Source organism: Equus asinus, chromosome 7 (genome assembly GCF_041296235.1).
Source record: "Equus asinus isolate D_3611 breed Donkey chromosome 7, EquAss-T2T_v2, whole genome shotgun sequence".
Lineage (NCBI taxonomy): Eukaryota > Metazoa > Chordata > Mammalia > Perissodactyla > Equidae > Equus > Equus asinus.
Genome location: NC_091796.1, coordinates 105,167,256 through 105,184,860, shown reverse-complemented (window position 1 = coordinate 105,184,860; position 17,605 = coordinate 105,167,256). Strand labels below are relative to the sequence as shown.

The 17,605-nt window shown below is 42.8% G+C and overlaps 1 protein-coding gene across 5 annotated transcripts in view; it reads right to left on the bottom strand.

Moving 5' to 3' along the window:
- WDR25 (WD repeat domain 25) overlaps window positions 1-17,605 on the bottom strand; it is a 138,362-nt gene that overhangs the window by 55,925 nt on the left and 64,832 nt on the right. The gene's annotated exons all lie outside the window — the stretch shown is intronic.

Genomic DNA, 17,605 nt, shown 5'->3' with positions numbered 1-17,605 from the left:
GCAGCGGGGAGGAGCAAGTGAGGACGGAGCACGCAGCACTGTGGCTGGCGCACAGCAGGAACTATGATGCTGCTTGACAACTGCAGTGCATACGGTTCCTAACAGCAAGAGTCAGGGGCTCCTCAGCAACGTCAGGGAACCCCAGCTTCATCTCCTTAATAAGAGAAAAACCCAAAATGTACCCACACACATCCACAAACCTGAGCCTAGAGACAACCCTCCCTTTCAAGATGGGAAACTCATCATACCACGTGCTGAAGGCTCTCAAATGCAAAGGGTCAGGGCTCTGGAGGCATGTTTCCTGGGCACATGTCAGTGTCTAAGCTTAAGAACACAACAGGCCAATGGCAGCCTTCAAAGAACACAAAGACAGCTCGGCTCCTTTCTTCCCTAATAGGGACCGATAGCTGGGGTCTCAAGCTGAAAAACCAAGAAACAGCAACATTTACATTTAGAAATATGGGCAGAAATAACAGAGGAAACATCCAGAAGACTTCAAAGTGGAGTGGGAATTCATGGTAGAAGGGTAGCGGGCATCAAAACTATGTACCAGTGTGATTTTAATGGAAAAAATAAAGTTAAAGAACTAGATCGAGAGGGTTAACACAGCTAACAGTAAAAACATAATATTGAGTACAGAGAACAAGCTGCATGGATGCAGGACGAGGCCATCTAAGTTTTAAAAACACACAAAAAACCACCTCACACCCATTAGGATGGCTTCTTTCAAAAAAAGAAAAGAAAAGAACAAGTGTCGGTGGGGAAGTGGGAGAAATTGGAAGCCTTCTGCACTGCTGGTGGGAATGCAAACTGGTCCAGCCACTACGGAAAACAGCATGGCCGTACTTCAAAAAATTAAACATAGAGTTACCATATGATCCAGCAATTCCACTTGTATATATACAATCAAAAAGTTGAGATCACGGTCTCAAAGAGCTGTTTGTACACCAATGTTCACAGCAGCTTTATTCACAAGAGCCAAAAGATGGAAGCAACCCAACCATCGATGGATGAATGGACAAGCAAAATGTGGTATATCCATAAACTGAACATTATTCAGCCTTGAAAAGGAAGGAAATTCTGACACATGCTACAACACAGATGAACCTTGAGGACATTATGTCAGGTGAAAGAAGCCAGTCACAAAAGGACAGATACTGTACGATTCCACTTACATGAAGTACCCAGAGCAATCCAATTCAGAGAGACAGAAAGTAGGATGGTGGGTGCCAGGGGCTGGGGGAGGGGCCAATGGGGAGTTAGTGTTTAATGGGGACAGAGCTTCAGTTTTGCAAGATGAAAAGAGTTCTGGAGACGGATGGTGGTGATGGTTGCACAACAATGTGAATGTACTTAACGCCACTGAACCATACACTTAAAAATGGTTAAAATGGTAAATTTTATGTTATGTATACTTCGCCACAATTTTAAAAACACACACAAAGCAAAACTCTATTGTGTTTATTTGTGAATTTTTAGTAAGACTAGAAAAACATGTGTGGAGAGGGTGGTCGCTCCTGGGAACAGAGGGAGCGCGGGGGGTGGGGGGGGCTTCGGGGTAAGGGAGCTGGATCGCTGCGCTGTACCTTCTCTAAGGACGGGAGAGAGACAGAGAGGCAATATGCTCTGGAGCAAGTAAGCCCAAACGTTTCCACCGTGAGACTCATTCATTCATTCAACCAACATTTCCTGAGTCCCTGCTCTCAGCCAGGCATTGTTCAGCAGTAAACAAATCAGACAAACCCCTTGCCTTCAAAGAGTTTACATTCTAGGCAAGGAGACAGACACGAAACAAGACAAGCAGGATCTATATAGTACATAAGGTGGTGATAAAGACTGAAGTTCCAAAAAAGGAAAGCGGGAAGGGGCCAAAAGGTCAAGAAAAGGGGCTGAAATGGTGACCAGGAAGGGACTCTCAGAGAAGGCAGCTGCAGGAAGACCTGAAGGGCTGAGGAAGGGAGCTAGACAGAAATTGGGGAAGAACCTTCTAGACAGGAACAGGGCTACCTGGGCCGCTGTGTGTGAGGGGCAAAGGAGATGGTGAGGGGCTTCTGCAAGAATCCAGGGAAGAGAGGATGGCTTGGACCAGGTGGAGGCAACGGAGAAGTGGCCTCGCTTGGAAAGCAGAGCCAACAAGATGTCCTTGGGTGCAAGGTGGGGTAGGAGGGCAAGAGAAAAGCCCAGGACAACTCCCGAGGTTTGGGCCGGAGCACCAAGAAGAAAGGAGTTGCAGGGGTGCATCAGCCAACAAGAGGGGCAAGTCTGAGGGAGGAAGACGAGGAGCTCGGTTTTGAACGGCAGAGAGCAGGCCAGTGAATACACGAGTGTGATGTCCAGAAGAGAGGCCCATAGTCGGGGCTGAGCTCTGGAAGTCACTGCCAAAGACGGTGTTTCAGTCATGAGCTGGATGAGCTTCTCCAAGGGAACAAATGTACACGGAGCTGAGAGGAGGCCCAGGGTTCACAGCCAGGGCCGGGGTGGGGGCGCTATGGAGAAACCAGAAAAGGAATCTGAGAAGAAGAGGCCAATGAGGTGGGAGAGAAAACAGAAGAGGCGGAGTGTCCTGGAAGCCAAGAGAAGACAGTGATCAACAGGGTCAAATGCTGCTGAGAGGTCGACGGGATGAGAACTGGGACCAGAACCTGGATCCTACAATCTGAATGCTGGCTACACAGGCGTCTGTTATGTTACTTTCTATACTTTTGAGTATGTTTAAGATATTTCATAATTTAAAATAAAAATGTTAATGAAGAGGGAGAGGAGAAGGAAAAAAAGAAGGGAGAGAAGGAGCGATGGAGAAAAGAGAGGGAAGAGGAGGTGTGGAGGGGAGAGGAGAAAAGACAGCAAAGGGGATAGGGAGGAAGGAGAAGAGGGCAAAGAAAGGAAAGGCCGAGGAGGAAGACGGGGAGAAGGAAGGAGGAGGGGGAGAAGGAGGAGCAGGAAGGGGAGGGGGCACAGGGGAGGAGCGAGAGCAGGAAAAGGAGGAGGAGAAGGAAGAGGAGGAAGAAGGATGGATCATGGTCTTAATCAAAGAAAGACGAAAGCAGAGAGCTGAACTCTGGCACCAAGGCCAAAAGCAGCACACCAGGATGTTTGAATTCTTGGCCAGGAGGCCTCCTGAATCAGCCATGGAGTGCTTAAGGAAATCCATCAATCTGTAAATTGCCCGATAACTCCTCTCTGAAGTGGAAAATGCATACTTGGCTCCCCTGGTTGATATATACACAGCGATAGCATCAGAATCAATGCGGACTAGTCAGCCACATCTCAAAGCTACCCAGGGCGGAGGAGAGAAGAATCTTTGCTAATCGCTCTCCCTAATTGAATTTAATGTTCATTGTCAGGTTTTAAAGATTAATTCCCAGACTCGGCAGCAGCCTGAAGTGTGTACCTTTTTTCAATTAAGTAATTAGAGATCCGGATCTGCCTTCATGGAATTAAGGGGTTAAGTCTTCCGTCAGACGTTCTAAGATGACTTGATGTGTTAACTCGAGACATCCCATGTGCCCAGCAGAAGTCACATTTGGAAAGAACACGACTAGTAAAATGTGGTGCAGTCACTGCGCGTCCCACATTGACTGTGGTTTCCACGTCCTGGTTCCCAAGCCGTGGCCCCACAGGAGTTCTTCACAGTCTCTTAGGACCTAGTCCTTTAGCCACAGGTCATGCTCTTCTTGCCTATTTGGCTGCCTTTTGTTTTTTATTATAAAACAAATATAATCTCCTTATAAAATACTCAAATTATACAGAAGTGCACAGAGCAAAATCCCATAAAAATCAACTACAGGATTGTTGTTTCTCTGATGACACTGGAAATAAGCACGCACTGCAAAAAAACACAAAACAGAGAAACACGAAGAAGAAAACGGAAGTCATCCATAATCCCACCACCTGGAGATAACGGCTGTCAGACTTCTGGGGGACCCTTTGCCTCCCACTTGGCCCTGCCCTGCCAGCTCCTGCCTCGGGGACCCTCCTAGTTCAGCCCTGGCTCCTGGCCTCCTCTCCACCTCCTGACAGCCCCTGCTGCCCCAGGAAGTCATTTTAGAGATCACTCTCAGATTCACCCAGCTCGGCACAAGCCTGTGCAGCCAGTGCACAAGACTTCACCAGGCTGTTTGCCTGCAAAAGCTCTGGGAATCCTTCACGGTGTGTGTGTTCAAGGCCTGAAACTGCATCAAATTTACAGACAAATCTGGGGAGACGTCTTAACAATATGGAGTCTTCCAATGCATGAATACGATATACCTCTCCTTTTATTTAGTTCTTGTTTAATTTCTAGAAGCAATGGTTTGTAGTTTTTCAGTGAAAAAATCTTGCACCTCTTTTGTCAAATTTATCCCTAATTATTTCATATTTTGATATAGTAAATGGTATTTTAAGTTTTCATTTCATAGTCTTCATTTCCACTACACAGAAATACAATTAATTTTGAATATTGACCTTGAATTTTGCAACCATGCTAAACTAACTTAATTCTAGGAGGTTTTTTGTAGATTCAGTAGAATTTTCTGCAGAGACAATTATGTTGTCTGTAAATAAAGATAGTTTTACTTCCTCCTTTCCAATCCAGATACCTGTTATTTCTTTTTCTTGCCTTATTGCACAGGCTGGAATCTCCAGTGCAATGCTGAACAGACACAGTGGGAGTGGACACCCCTGCCTGGTTTCTGATCTCATGGGGAAAGCAGTCAGTCTTGTACACAGTGGAGTATGATTCTAGAGCTAATGTTTTCATAAATGCCCCTTACCAGTTTGAGAAAAGTCCCTTCTATTTCTAGTTTGCTGAAAGTTTTTTTTAATCAGGAATGAATGTTGGATATTGTCAAAAGCTCTTTCTGTGACTAGTGAAATGATCATATAGTTTTTCTTTTATAGTTCACGAATATGCCGAATAACATTGATAGATTTTCAAATATTAGGCTAACCATGCACTCCCGGGACAGATTCTACTTGGTCATCATATAATAAATACACATACACACACTTACATATGTACGTACAGAGTTGATTTGCCAAAATTTTATTTAAAATGTTGTACCTATGTTCATGAGAAATATTGGTCTGTCACTTTCTTCTCTTATGATGTCTTTTTCTTGGTTTGAGATCAGGGTAATGATGGCTTTATAGAATGAGTTGGGAAGTGTTTCTTCCTCTTCAATTTTCTGGAATAGTTTGTAGGAAATTATGTATGAATTTCCCAGAGCTGCCATAACAAACCACCACCAACTGTGTAGCTTAAACAATTGAAATGTATTATCTCCTGATTCTGGAAACCAAACGTCAGAAATGAAGGTGTTGGCAGGGTCGGTTCCTTCTGAGGGCTGTGAGGGAAGGGTCTGTTCCAGAGCTCTCCTCTCAACTTGTAGGCGGCCATCTTCACGTTCACATGGCATTCTCCCTCTATGCCTTTCGGTCTCCAAATCTCCCCATCCTAATGGCCCACCCTCATTTTAACTTGATTATCTCTGTAAAGACACCATCTTCAAATAAAGACATGTTCTAAAGAACTGGGAGTTAGGAGTTCAAAATATAAGTTTTGAGAAAGATGCAATTCAGCCCCTAAGAAATTGCTATTACTTCCTTTGGTAGAATTCACTAGTGAAGTCATTTGGACCTGGAGTTTTCTTTGTGAGAAGGTTTTTAATCATGAATTCTATTTCTTTAAGAGATATGGAGCTTTGAGTATTATCTATTTCTTCATGAGTGAGTTTTTATTGTTTGGGTCTTCCAAGGGGTTTATCCATGTCATCTAATTTGTCAAATTCATTGGCATAAAGTTGATTGTAACATTGCTTTAGTACCCCTTTAATATCTGCAGAATTTGTAATTAAATCACTTCTCTCATTCCTAACATTGGTAAGTTGTACCTTTTCTCTTTTATTCCTGATGAGTCTGGCTAAATGTTCATCACTTTCATTGATCTCAAAGAACTAGCTTTTGGTTTCACTGATTTTTCTCTACTGTTTTTCTGTTTTCTATTTTAATTATTTAGATATTTATGCTCATCTTTATCTCTCTCTCTTTTTTGTTTTTGTTTTTGTTTTTTTTTTTTTTTTGGCTTACTTTGGGTTGAATTTGCTCTTCTTTTTTTTGTATCTTAAAGTAGAAGTTGAGATCACTGATACAAAATTTTCTTCCTTACTCATATAGGCATTTAGTGCTATAAATTACCATCTGAGAACTGCTCTAGCTATGTTCCACGAATTTTTATATGTTGCGTTTTCATTTGCATTCAGTTCAAAATATTTTCTAACATCCGTATCAGTTTCTTCCTTGACCTATGGGTCATTTAGAAGTGTGTTGTTTAGTTTCTAAATATTTGGGAATTTTCCAGATATCTTTCTGTTATTGATTTTTAATTTAATCTCATCACCAATAGAGAATACACTTTGAATGATTTCATTCCTTTTAAATTTACTGAGGCTTGTTCTATGGCCTCTAACATGGTCTATCTTGGTAAACACTCCAGGTGTACCCTTGAAAAGAATGGGCATTCTGCTGCTGATTCATGGAGTGTTCCACAAAAGTCAATTAGGCCAAGTTGGGTGATAAGGTTGCTCAAGTCTTCTATATATTTACTGATTTTCTGTCCACTTGATCTATTGATTATTGAAAAAGGGGTGCTGAAACCTCCAGCTATAATTGTGGATTTGATTATTTCTCCACTCTCCAGTTCTCAGTTTTGCTTCGTGTATTTTAAAGCTCTCTTATTAGGTATTAAATATTTATGCATCTATGTTTATGTACCATGTTATCTCCATTGACGAATTAACCCATTTATTATCATAAGATGGCTCTCTTTATCCCTGCTAATCTTCTTTGCTCTGAAATCTTCTATGTCTCATATTCATATAGACACTCTAGCTTTTTTAAAATTACTATTAGCTTGATATATCTTTTCCATTCTTTTCCATTTAACTTTTTGTGTCTTTAAAGTGGCTTTCTTGAAGGTATTATATAATCAGGTTTTGACTTTCCATCCAACTTAACAATCTCTGTCTTTTAAATGGGTGTTTAGACCATTTCATCTATTATTGATATGGTTTGGTTTAAATCTTCTTTGCTTTCTATTTCTCTCATCTGTTCTTTCTTTCCTTTTTCCTTTTTTTTTTTTTTTTTGCCTTCTAGACTATCTTTTGTTATTTCATTTTATCTCTCATTGTTAGATTACTAACCACAAATCTTTGTTTTATTACTAGTTGCTTTAAGATTTATAGCATACATCTGTAACCTATCACAGTCTACCTGCAAATAATATTATCACCTGCCTTCTAAGAACCATAACAGCATTATACACCATTCCCCTTCTCCGTCTTTTACATTGTCATCATACATTTCACAGCTACATATGTCATAAAATCCACAAAACATTGTTATTATTTTTACTTTAAACAGTCAATCATCATTTAAAGTGCTATTTTAATAAGAACAAAAGTATCTCTATTTACTCACATAGTTACTATTTCTGCTGCTCACCATTCTTCTGTACAGTTGCTGATTTCTATCAGATGTCCTTTTCTTTCTGCCTCTAGAACTTCTTTTGACGTTTCCCATAGAGTAGGTCTGCTGGTGATGAATTACTTCAGCATTTAAATGTTTGAAAAAGCATTTTGCCTTTCTTTTTAAAAGATATTTTGCTGAGTATTAAATTTTAGGTTAACAGTGCTTTAGAGTTTTTTTCCTTTCAGTATTTTAAATATGTTGTTCCACCGTCTCCGGCATTATTTCCAGTAACAACTCTGCTATCTTTCCCATCTTTGTTCCCCTGCATGTGATTTGACTTTTTCTCCCTCTCCAGCTGCTTTTAAGATTTTCCTCTTTATTATGGGTTATAAAAATTGCATTTTGATGTACCTTGGTGAACTTTTTTCTTCATGTTTCTTATGCTTGGGGTTCACTGAGGTTCTTGGATTTGTGGGTTTCTAATTTTCACCAAATTTGGGAAACTTTCAGCCTTTATTTCTTTTAAATATTTCCCTGGCCCCCCTTCCTTTGAGGACTCCAATTTCGTGCATACTGGGGGAGCCTGAAGGTGTCCCACAACTCACTGATGCTCTGTCCATTTTCTCCCCAAGCTGCTTGCTCTCCGTATTGCATTTTGGATTGTTTCTACAACTACGGCTTCAAATTTGCTAACCTTTTCTTATATAGATTCTAATCAGTTGTTAATCCCATCTAGTGTATTTTTCATCTAAGAACATTTTTTTTTCATCTCTAGAAGTTCAATTTGGATCTTTCTTACATCTTCCATGTCTCTCCTTAACATGCTCACGCTTTTCTCTGCCTTTTTGCATACAGGGAGTCTAACAGGCGGCTTAACGTTCTCATCTACTCACTGTATCATCTGAGTCTGTTTCTGTTGATCGATTTTTCTTATCATCATGGTTCGTTTTTTTCTACGCCTTTGTATGCCCTGTAATCTTTGTTTGGATGTCAGACACTGAATTTTACTTTAGTGGATTTCTATATTTTTGTATTCCTCTAAGCTCTCGAGGTTTGTTCTGGGACACAGTTAAATTACTTGGAAACAGTTCACTCCTTGCCAGGACAGTTTTGAAGCTCCGACAGGAGAGGCCAAAGCAGCGTTTGGTTTAGAGCTATTTTCCACCGCTGCTGAGGCAATACCTCTGTGCATTCTGACATTCTCCACTCTGGCTTGTGGGAACAGGAACTGCTCTCGGCCCTGTGAGCGCTGGGGATTGTTCAGCCTGTTCCTTTTGAGTGGTTCTTTCCCCACCTCGAGGAGCCTCCTCAAACACATGTGTCGATCGGCATTCCACTGAAGACTTGGGGGGAGCAGCCTGAAGATCTCTGGAGCTTTCCCCCTGGGCAGCTTCTAATCTCCAGTGCTGTGTCCTGAGAACGCTAGCTGCCTTGGCCTTCCAGCACCCCCAGCTTGTCTCCTCAACTCAGGAAGTTTACTGGGACCCATCTGGTTTCTCCTCCCTGTGCTACAGTCTAGAAACCCTTGCCAGGCAGTAAGCCGGAGCAATCGTAGGGCTTGCCTCATTCTGTTTCCCCTCTCTCAGGGATCGCTGTCTACACTGCCTGGTGTTCAGTGTCTGAAAACCACTGTTTCTTTTGTTGTTGTTGCCGTTCTTTGTTTTCCTCTGTTTAAGCCCAGCAAACAGCACAAATGTTGAAAGCTCATTTGAATTTTAAAGAATTCTTAACCTACTGATCAATTCTAACTTAGAATTTCTGAATTATTTTTTTGTCTTGACTCTGGCTCCTCTGTGTCATTTTTATTAAATTAATGGAAAGCAGTTCTCATCCCCAGCCTGGAAGAAATCTTTTACCTCTCTGATCTGGTTAGGCTTTTTACTTTTTCCTAAATTTTTTCATCCATTTCTCCCATCTCCCAACCCCTTGCCACTGACAACCACCAATCTGTTCTCTGTATCTATCAATCTTTTTTTTTTTTAGGTTTCACATATAAGAGAGATTGTATGGTATTTGTCTTTCTCTATCTGACTTATTTCACTTAGCATAAAGACCTCGAGGGCGTTGTTTCTTACATTTTGTCCAGTCTTTAACTGTTGAAGATTGGAGCATAAATCTGGTCCCTACTACTCCATCTTTGCCAAAAGCACAAGACCCTGCGAGTTGTTTGGAAGTGTCTGGTTTAACTGCCGCATGTTCACCGAGTCGTTCCTACTGTTCACTATCTCATTATTTATTACCAATTTAATTCCACTGTGATCAGAGACTAGGCTCTGTGTCGTTTCAATCCTTTTAAATGTATTAAGATTTCCTGTATGTCCTAGCATAAGGCTTACTTTAGTGAAGTACTATTTGAATTTGAAAAGTGTATGTATCCTGCGCTTGTTATATAGTACTATACATATATAACATACTTAACATATATAGTGTTCTATAGGCATCCTGCACTTGTTTTATAGTACTATATATATATATATATATGCACAGCATATTTAACATATATATATGTAGTGTTCTATACGTATCCTGCACTTGTTATATAATACTATATATATACACACCATATTTAACATATATGTAGTGTTCTATACGTATCCTGCACTTGTTATATAATACTATATATATACACACCATATTTAACATATATGTAGTGTTCTATACGTATCCTGCACTTGTTATATAATACTATATATATACACACCATATTTAACATATATGTAGTGTTCTATATGTATCCTGCACTTGTTATGCAATACTATATACATAACATATTTAACATGTATAAATATTGTGTTCTATACGTATCCTGCACTTGTTATATAATACTATATATATACACACCATATTTAACATATATGTAGTGTTCTATATGTATCCTGCACTTGTTATGCAATACTATATACATAACATATTTAACATGTATAAATATTGTGTTCTATACGTATCCTGCACTTGTTATATAATACTATATATATACACACCATATTTAACATATATGTAGTGTTCTATATGTATCCTGCACTTGTTATGCAATACTATATACATAACATATTTAACATGTATAAATATTGTGTTCTATATGTATCCTGCACTTGTTACATATAGTGTTCTGTAAATGTCAGTTAAGGTAGTTGATAGTGTCATACACATCTTCTCTCTTCACTGGTTTGCCTAGCTCTTCTATCAACTACTCAGGGAGTAAAATCTCCAACTATGACTCTGGATTTGTTTATTCTCTCTTTAATTGTATAAAAAATAATTTCATGTATTTTGAAAGTCTGCTATTAGGTGCATATGTTATTGTTACGTCTTCCTGATACATCGATCCTTTTACCATTATGAAATGTCCCTCTTATCTCTGGTAATACCCCTCATCTTGAAGTCTATTTGATTGTAATTTACAATACTTCCAGTCTCCTTGTGCTTACTATTGAATGGAATCTCTTTAGTCTGTCTATTTACTGTTAGCCTATTTGTTTCTTTTTTGCTGAAAGTGTACCTCTTGTCGACAGCTTATAATTTAGTCTTGCCCTCGTATCCATTCTGACAATCTCCTTTAGTTATAATGGTTAGTCCATTACAGTTAAGGTAATTGTTGATATGAGCAGATTTATATCTGCCACTTTGCTATTTGTTTACTGTTTTTACCCTTTTATTCCTCTCTTCCTCCTTTACTGCCTTCTTTCGGAATAACTGACTTTTTTAGAATTACATTATATCTATTGCCTTTTAGCTATAATGCTTTACATTATTTCTTTAATGGTTGCTCTGGGGGTTACACTACACATCTTTAACATTTTAAAGTCTTCTTACAGTTAATATTGTATCATTTACGTAAAATGTAAGGAGCTTGCGACCATAATTCTTTCCAAGCCCCATCCTGTACTCCACAGTTGCCACATGTATGATGTCTACATATCTTAGAAACCCCACAGTGCAATATTATAATTTTCACTTTAAATCGTCATATGTATTTTTAAAAACTTAAAAGGAGAAAATAGTCTTCTGTATTTTCACATGTATTTACCATTTCCAGTCTGTTCATTCCTTCCTGAAGATCTAGTTCCTATCTGGCATCATGTTCTTTCATCCTGAAGAGCTTGCTTTAACATTTCTGCAGTGCACGTCTGCTGTCAATGAATTCTCACTTAGTTTTCATTGATCTGAGAATGTCTTCATTTCACTTTCATTCTTGAAGGATACAGAATCATGGGTTGACATATTTTTATTTTTCTATCAGCACTTTAAAGATGCCAATGCCCTGTCTCTGGACTACTTCTGATGAGAGGTCAGTAGTGTTCATATCATTATTCCCTGTGTGACACTCATTATTCTCTAGCTACTTCCAAGATTTTCTTTTTTATCTTTGGTTTCCAGAAGTTTGACTATGATATGCCTAGGTGTGATTTTTCTTTGCATTTGTCCTGTTTGGGGACAAAAAAAACCTTGCAGGATTTTTTTTTTTCCTTTTGAATTTGTAAATGTACATATTTCACCAAATTTGGGAAGTTTTCAGGCATTATTTCTTCAACTAGTTTTTCCTCCCCATTGTCTCTCATCTCCTCTGAGACTCCAATTGCACATACATTATTACAATATATATTACACAAATATCTTTTGATATTGTCCATAAGTCCCTGAGTATCTGTTCTTTTTCCCCTGTTCTTTTTCTGTTTTCGGGTTGAATGATTGCTCTATTTCCAAGTTCACTGGCTCTTTCTTCTGTCATCTCCATTCTGCAGTGGAGTCCAAATGATGAATTCTTTATTCTAGATACTGTATTTTTCAGTTACAGAATTTCCATTTGTTTTTTCTTTGTAGTTTCTATTTCTCTACTGAGATTTCCTATCTTTTTGTTCATTGTGAGTATATTTTCCTTTGTATCCTTGAGCATATTTATAATACTTGTTTTAAAATACTTATCTGTTAATTTCAACATCTGGATCATCTTGGAGACAAGCTCCATTGATTGCCTTCTCTTGAATAAGGGTCACTTTTTCCTGTTTCTTCTTATACTGAGTAATTTTGGGTGGAATACCAGACATTACAAAATTTATTTGTGTAAACTCTGGATTCTGTTATGTTTCTCCAAAGGACATTGATTTTTTTTAAACAGCCAGCTAACTTGGCTCTACTCACATTTCAAACTCTGTCTCCTCTGTTGTGTGCAGAAGCAGAAATTTCTATTCAGTTCTCTTATCCTTAGCTGAGCTTAGAGTCTGCCCCATGCATGGGCCCAGGAGCCATCCAGCGATTTGGGCAGAGACTGTACACGGAATTTGTGGCTCCTCCTCTCTGATTCTTTCCTTTCTGAGATTTCTCTCCTCACTTTCCAGCTGCTACGGTTGTCCCAAATTCTGTCCTCTCATTCTTCAAGCCAGTAACACTGCAGGTTTTCTATCCAACTCTTAGCTGCTCTGCCTAGAGTCTACCCTCAAGCAGAGAACAAAAGCAGAAGACTCACCCAGTGCCATTTCCATCTTGTAAGAGCAGACTCCCTTCCAGGGTCTGCCTGCTGTTTGTTGCTCTCTAACACCTTCAGGTATTTGTTGTTGCTATTGTTACACACAGTTTATAGTGGTCAGCTGTGGGAAGGTTAGTCTGATAGGAACTGCTTCTTCATGACTAGAAACCAAATCTCATATCCAATTTTAAGCATCTACTGTGCAGTAAAGAAAGTAATACATCACTCCACCTCCTCACCCCAACCCTCATGCCTGCCATACACATACTCTGTGACCCCAATACTTTAGCAAAAATCCCCCCACACCCAGCCTTCTGGGAGGGATATTTAAAAGAGTGAGGAGATTGGAGTACTTGTTCTGTGGGTGAGTCACTGTGTCACAGAGATGACAAGAAGGCCATTGGTGATCTACAGATTGATGTCATTTACTGCAGGCTGAAAGGGGAGCCCGGAATGATGTGAGGAGATGACCCCTCCCACACTACTCCTCCAACCCCTGCCAGCTTCAGGAAACTTGCAGAGAGCCCGGGAAGACTGCAGGGTTCCTGGTATACATGGCATAGGAGTTTGAGGCAATTTCACTTCGATCTCCACTGGCAGGGTACCTCAGCTGCTATCTGTGTTACAGGGGGCTCGCGCTTGCACAAATAGTGAGAGCTAAAGCAGTATTTTCATTTTACACCAAACTCCTAAGTGCTTCCTAAAATGTTTTCTATATCACATGATGCAAGGTCCCTCAAAGTAAAGGTTAAGGAAAACTTGATCAGAATCTGTAAGTACACAAGCATTCATTATACAGAGAGTTCCAAGAAATTATTCTATTCAATAAGGTCAGAACAAAGGGAAGGAGTTTTAAATGTCAACAGAAGATGAAAAAGGGCAAAGACGACTTTTCATACAATAAAAAGGATTAAGAGCCAGACACATCACAGAGGTTGCCGAGGAATGCACAGAGCTGGAAGCCCGGGTTCCGGAGGTCAGCAGGCCCACCCTCCCACAGAGTGGAGATGAGCCCTTGGCAGCCTGCAGGGTCCCCAGAAGGTGGTGGAGCCTGTCCAATGGTGGGCAGTGCAGGACTGTCAGAGGAGCCAGAGCCCTTCTGACAGCATCACGACACTGGACCTCATTCCGAGACAAGACCTACCACCTCGCCGCCCACCTCCGGGTAGCTCACCTGTCAGCTCCGTCTTCAGAATACAGCCCGGATCCAGCCACTTCTCATCGCCTCTGCTGCCACCACCGCCAGCTGGGCTGCCATCACCTCTCCCCTCCACCCCTGCAAGAGCCTCAAAACTGGTGTTGTGGCCTCGGCTCAGCCCCACGATCTGCCGCCACGCAGCAGCCAGAGTGGTCCTCTGCATCAGAGGTCAGGTCCCACCACTCCCCCGCCGAAAACTCCGCCATGGTATCCCGTCACACCTGGCACAGATCCCGTGTCATCTCCACTCTGGCCACTGTGGCCTCCTGGCTGCTCCTCACACACATCAGATGCTTCCACCCTGGGGCCTGTGCATCTGCCTTCCTTCTGCCTAGAACGCTCCTCCCCAGACGGCCACAGGGCTCACCAAAGTCTCTACGCAGAGGCACTCACCGAACCACACAACTTAAACACTGCTGCCATCCCTCTCCTTCCTCTCAGCCGGCTCTGCTCTTCTTCAGAGCATGCATTACTTGCTAACGTATTTATTTTATTTGCTTGCTTGTTTGTTGTCTGCTTTTCCCACTAAAATGTAAGCTCCGTGAGGGTAAGGACAATATTAATTGCCTGTTTTGTTCACTTTTATATTCCCAGTGTGTTGAACAGGGTCTGGCATATATTAGCAGCTCAATAAATATTTGCTAGGTAAATGAAGGAATAGATAGAAGGGATGGGTGGACAGATGGATGGAAAGACAGATGGAAGAAAGGTTGGCTCTTCTAACTCTGGGTCATCTACAGCTTGGACGAGCAGACCTCCCTTCTGTAATGTCACCAATTTGTTTAACTTGTAGAACAGAAGAATGCTAAGTATAATGCCCTTTGGCCATGAGAGAGCATTCCCACTTTGAGAGTAAATCATAAATTCTTTGAGTTGCGGGCTATTTTCAAAAAGCCATGGTCAGCCAGCTGGACCACATCACCCAGTAGACACCTCTCTCTACGTTCACAAGAACAGCCTGAGACTCTGGCAGCACGAGGACCTGGGGCTGGTTCCTGCTCTTCTGCAAACTAAGGATGAGACGAAATCCCCAAGGTTCTAAAGGCCTGGGCTCTTTAGTGTCACGTGCCTTTCCAAATCAAGGTTCGCCCAGTCTCCGGCCTCACTATGCGCAGATCCTGTGAGTCTAAGAACTCGTAAAAGAATGAATGGTTTTGGTGAGCGGGTGCTGGCTCCCACGAGCGCACCTGTCTTTTGTCTTGCAACGCCATGGGTCCTACTGCCTGCCCGGTGTCTACTGGCCCTTTTTCTGGTATAAGCATCCACCCTTCCTAGGGGAACCATCCATGCCCCACTCAGTCACTGTGGCACTGACTCTAGTTTCTACAAGGGACACGTAGCCCAGGCCTGGCCAATCAGAGGCAGTGAGGTGTAAGCCCGGGGCGCCAGCAGGCCGTAAAAGGGAAGAGGCATTTCCTCTCCATTGGACCTGCAAAGAAGTAGCCCAGGAGCTCGAGGGAGCCGCCACAGGCACGGCCCGGCCCTGGAACCAGGGCACACCAAGACACAGAGACGGCGAGCGCACGCGAGGACACCTGAGCCCGAGTGCCGCTGCGTCTGATGCTACACAGCCCTCGGCCTTGTCACCTCTTGAGGCAACAGATTCACTTTTTTGTTTAAGCTCCTAGGAATTGAGTGTTCTGTCACTGGCAACCAAGAGTTCTAACACAGATCCATGATAGAATTTTCCCAGAAGTCAACATTAATTTTATTAATAGTTAGCTGCTAACTCCACCTTTTTCTGTCCTGGAGAATGGGTTTAACATTTTCCCATTAGTCTTCTCAGCTCTCTCCCATTCTCTGTAATCTCTTAGCACTATTGCAATCCGTTAGCATGGCCGGAACCCTCTAGGTCTCAAGGCTGGAGCTCCTGTAGCGCTGCTAAGTGCTGCTTCATACCAGCCCCACCTGATGGGGACTGCAAAGTACGTGCAGGGACCTTTCCAGGCTGAATGTCACGTGTGTCCTTGAGCCACAGGCCTCTCTCCTCCTTGGTGTGCTTACGCTGAGCACAGACCACTAAGAGGGGCTTCACGCTGCTCCCTACTCCTTTATCCTAAGAAGCACACTCTCCTTCAAAAACTGGAGAAACTGGGAGGGCAGAGGGCCTGACCTGGTTAAAAGGAGTAATAATGTTATACTTTAACTTTTGTGCATCACTTTCCACAGTACTTTTCCAAATTACGGTGTCATGTGATCCTCACATAGACTCGTGAGGTCAACAGGGCAGTTATCTCCATTTTACAGATGCAGAAATGGAGACTTAGGAAGACTGGGTGACTATTCATTCACTGGGTTTACTGGACGCTATTACTCAGGGTCCACATGTGCCAAGAACGCTGCTCCCTGCTAGAACCCTGGGGAACCGAAGAGCTCACAAGAGTGAGTGGAAGAGAAGGATATTAATATGAAGCAAATGCACAAACAGGTCTCACAGTGGGGATAAGTGCTGCAAAAGAGAAGAACTGGGCTCTGGGAGATGAGAGCAGCAGGGGAACTTGATTAGGGCTAGGGCGGGCGGGGCTTCCAAGGAAAGAGTAAGGCGGGGGAGGGCGCCTCAAGGCGGGGGAGGGCGGGCAGGCCTGTGGAGGGCACAGCGAGCCTGCAGGGTGATGTGGCCCAGGCTGCGTGTGAAGGGGGAGAGCAATGAGAGCGGGCCACACAGATCATGCGGGGCCCAGCCCACACCTGGAGAACTTCGGACTGTCTCCCTCCATGGACAATGCGAGGCTGTTGCAGGGTTAAAAACAGGGAGCAAAGCAATAATCAGATTTTCCTTTTTAAAGACCACTCAGGTTGCTGCACAAGAGGCCATAACAATGCGAGGAGACCAGTGAGGAGGGCGTGTGGAGAGGACAGGGCAGGCCTGGGTAAGGGGGCAGCAGGCAAGCTGGATGACCAAGGACGCACTGGACATCTGTTTTGGAGAAGGATCACCAGGACTCAGGGGTGGATCGGAGTGGGCAGGGAGGCGGAAGGAGCAGCTGAGAAGGTGGGGGGCCGTGGGGGCACCATCAGGGGAGAGCATGCCCCTGAGCACACTGTGATAGAGGCAGGGGGAACAAAACCTGGGACTTCATGTTCTCAAGACCCCATCACGGTGCCCCCTTTACAAGCGACAGCAGCAGCAGGCAGTGGGGATGCATTCCACACAAGCCCGGACAAGGAGCTGGCTCAAAACCAACTCGTCTGCTTCATCCACGTGCAGGGCCCGGGGTTGCTCTCGGCGGTTACTGAGTCGGGGCTCCTGGGAGCACTGTCTGACTTGTTCTAATGGCCTCCAACTTAATTCTTTCTGCAGGCCCCGTCTAGGGGACCGTGGTGTCCTGGCTGTCAGACACAGCCTTATCCCAGGGGACAGCCTCCTGACAGCTTTTCCAGAGACCAGCTGAAGCAGCCTCTCCCCCTGTCACCAATGGCCAGCCGGGGCAGGGCCCTGCAACAGAGGTGACCACTCTCAGAAAGTGAGGTCACTCAGGTCCTGCTGCCATGGCAAC